This window comes from Neolamprologus multifasciatus, chromosome 3, assembly GCF_963576455.1.
Source record: "Neolamprologus multifasciatus chromosome 3, fNeoMul1.2, whole genome shotgun sequence".
NCBI lineage: Eukaryota > Metazoa > Chordata > Actinopteri > Cichliformes > Cichlidae > Neolamprologus > Neolamprologus multifasciatus.
Genome location: NC_140441.1, coordinates 19,358,176 through 19,362,304, shown reverse-complemented (window position 1 = coordinate 19,362,304; position 4,129 = coordinate 19,358,176).

Sequence of the window (4,129 nt, the reverse complement as noted above, 5' to 3'; positions counted from 1 at the left end):
GTAAGTGGGCTAAAGTGGGCTTAATTAAAAGTATTCTCACATAAATGTAAATGCTGTAATTTGATTATTTTAATTAACCATGTAACTTGGATGGATTTGATGCTGGCGTGACCACAGTGCACACGTCTAATGTTGCTCACAGTGGTCCAAGGGACCACTCAGGGAGTTTGTGTGTTTGCTCAGACACATGAAAAATTAGAGGGAACATTGACAGGTATGGCAGTCCATTCTCCCTGCAGCACGGACTACACTGCCCATGAGGCTACATTCTTTAGGGCTATACCTGTAACACTCTGCCTATTGCCTTCATATTAAATAATTTTGTGAATAATTTTTTTAAATATTTCTTCACGTCATTATGCGGGCCGCAAGTAGGGATGACATGGGCCGCGAGATTGAGACACAGGCATTAGAGGTATTCTAAATACCACCTTTTTAAACGGTACCTGTAACGGAATACAGTTACTCATATTTTGTATTTTAAATACGTAACAGCAGTACATGTATTCCGTTACTCCCCAACACTGCCTTCCAGTCGACTTTTCATGTGAAGTGTCACGAGCCCCTTTGAGAGCTCTGTGAGGAAGTGTTGTCGCCCATCGGTGATGCCGTGTAAAATTCAGAGTGCCTAGCCCTGAAAAATGAAAATAGGCATTCAGAGCGGTGAATGCCTATTTATTCAATCTGTTTTTTTCTTTGGGCTGTTTTCATCCACCATCTTGTTGTGGTGCATTGTGCTAAGCAGCAGAACAGCCTTTCCCCTTTTTCTCAAATAGCTGATCATGGTCATGCTGCCATTGAACCCAAATTCAGTGCTGTGGACTTCTCTGGACCTGGAAGCCCTCATGAATGGAAGAATGTCTGGCTTGTTTTGTCGCAAAGTTTCCTCAATAGTTAGACCCTTCTCCAGGAGATGCTCTGCAAGAGGCACACTGGTGAAGAAGTTGTCAGATGGTGATGTTGCAACCTGTGTGTCTGAATCCACTACACAACTGACAGACAATGTTTTCCCCCAGATTCTTCTGGATGTTTTTCCCTGGTTGTCTCCGTAGGTACACGACCCCATCAATTACATATGGGGTGTGTGCATTACAATCCCAGAAGATTTTTAAGCCGTATTTGGTGGGCTTACTCGGCATATACTGCAGAAGCTGAGTCCTACCTCTGAAAGGCACGAGTTGTTCATCCACTGTAACACAATCACTGGGGATGAATTTCTGCCTTCAGTTGATTAGGAACAGGTCCCATGTGTAGCAGAAAGCGGTCCTCTTGTCATCAAACCGCAAGAAATGGCAAATATCATCAAATTGACATAGTGGCTGAACACTGGTGAGGCTGCTGACATCAGATGTGTGGGACAGTCTGAGTTGCTAAGAATTAAAGGTTCATAGAAGATTGCATAGGAACTGCTTGGGGCCATTTTTGACCTCACTTGTGGAAGAGTAGGGTAGTGATACAGAAACTGTAATTTTTAAAAAAATAATGAAAAAATAAATAAAAATGCAAATGGCCTCATGTCCCAAACATGTTTTATGAGGAATACCTGGAATGTGAATATATTACAACTTTTCATTTTAAAGATTTTGAAGAAAAACAACACGTGGGGTCATTTTTGACCCCACTAAGGGTTAAACACATAATGTATGATTGGATTGCTTTGAGCCAACAAGAAGAGCACAGCTTTACATTTCTGTTTTACAAATTCCCTTCCACACCTGCAGAAAGAGCATCCAATCAGCTCTGACCAGGACACAAAACAACCAATGAATGACTTTCCTCTCTTCAGGCGTTCACAGGGCATTATTAAAAACATAATGTATGATTGGACAAACCTTTAGTAACCATAAGAAGCATTCAAATAATATATTTTACAAGTCAAGTGTGGACTTACGGTCCTTTGTTTTCTTAGCAGTTGTAAAGTGATCTAGAAGAAAAGGGGAGGTGTCACACCGGTTCCTGTATTGTGTGTCATGCTGGGATATTACAATAAAAGTGTATCAAATGAGTGTAAAATGTCGCTGTCTTGTCAAACTGTGTTGATTTTCAGCAGATCACACAGGAATAAGAAACAAACAATCAAACAGTTACAGAGCCAAAAATAACCATGATCGTGGTGGGCATACACCGTCATAAAAACACCACTGAAACGGCCCATTATCAGGAAGAGGACGTCGACTGGAGAAAGAGGAAGTGCAAGACTGCTGGCATTTGGAACGAAGCAGGAGTCTCGACTGTATTACCAGGATACGCTAATTGCCGCGGCAAGTGGTTATCGGTATCGCGCGTAGCTGAGCGACGACGACGACGACAACAACAACGGCGACGACGGCGGCGGCGGCAGCTTGTTAAGCATCTCCGGCGTTAATACACAGGAGCTGTGAGCGCACGATTTCCGCACCGAGCGTCCGTTGGCATCGAGCTACAGAGCTACGCGAAGCGTTCGTTCGTCACGAGCATTTAACTGATTTCAGTTAAATACAAAGCTCTTGTGTGAGCGGCTTTAGACCGACCCAAGCTGCTGATCGCACCGGGCGTCACATTATAACGTGCTGCGAAACTCATCGACAGAGTGAGCGCGCGGCTCTGACCACAGCTGGGTTGCTGTAGCGCCATCGCCCCGGGGAGCACCAGCGGAGACCTGCGTACCGTGACCAATAACCAAATTCCTGATATCATCATCGGTTGGCTCGGTGCTCTGAGAGAAACATGCCGAACTCAACTTTACAGCTGCGTCGATTCGGTGAAAGCAGTAGCCGTGCGCTCTTTCCACTTTCACGGGCTGTCACCTCATTCTTCGGCCTGAGCCGCAGAGTTGTCTTTACATGTGGACACATTCTCGGCTTGGTAATGCGCGGTATTACGCTCCATTCTCTCAGTCTGACCATTCAGCACGGTAATCATGTGATAACCGTCAACATCCAAAGAGACGCAAACACGGGAAATCACACCTTTGCGCTCAGGGCCTGACAGGTGAACGCAAATGCCCCAAATATGCTTCAGCGGGAAATATGCATCGTAACCAAACGCTGTATAACCGGACGTGCACCTCGCCAGCAATCAAACTACTTGGGATGATGCAGTCAGCGATTATCGTCATTGACCAGCTCAGCACCATCGATTCCTCCAGTGCTTCAACTCAGACGAAACGGAAGGAGAAAATGACTCTGTACCACTGTTTTTATGTGTGCTTACATAATAAAGAGTTTACTTCATTTTCCCAGTTTCAGTCGTTTTTTTTGTCTCCACTTTTCACCTGTTGAAACTTTGTCAGCATCAATAGCCGTGAAATGACATCCCATAGTGACTGTCTAATGTGCTTCCACACTAAACAGCTAAAGTAAGGGGGTAAGGGCAGCTTGAAAAACCAGGACCTCATTTCTCTAATCAAATAACTACTTTCATTGGCTGTATTCAGTCTCAAGCCACGGATTCATCCGCATCAGAAGATCTGAGTGTGAGTTGCTGTGTTTTAGCCTTCAGTGTATAAACTCTCTATGCTACTTTATACATGTACAGTCTGTACTTCAGACTCAGCACAACAGCGACATCTAGTGGTTTGATACACTTACAGCAGCCCGTTAACGCCACTGGATGAATGATCATTGTCCATTCATGCATTAACTGGAGGTAACTGGAGCTTTCTGCACGTCTAGACTTTGTTTTCGACAAGCCCTTTATATTTTTTTCCCTTCATAATAGACTATGTGCACGTTAGCATATGCTACTTCCGGTGCGGAAACTCCTGTGGGGAGCTTTGTTTCCGGTGTCCTATTCACGCCTGGTTTACGGTCCAAAACAAGTTAAGCAAATGAATGAATCAAGCGGCGATTTACATTTCTATAGATGTCTTGGGCATTTACCCAATATATCTGTAAATGATGTTCATCGACTTGTTGATATTTTTTCTCCGTGCCTCAGGGCAAAAGAGAAAAGGGATTCAAATGTTATATTTCTCAGCTGTCCCTCGTTTATCGGGGGTGTTATGTTCTAAAAATAACCAGCGATAGGTTAAATCAAGTAGCCAATTTTATTTTTTGATGGTGCAAAACGTTTCGTGGACATCGTGGACATACAGCACTGCACTTCACACTGCTAGTGATTGATGCAGCGATTCTGTACTGTACAGGAG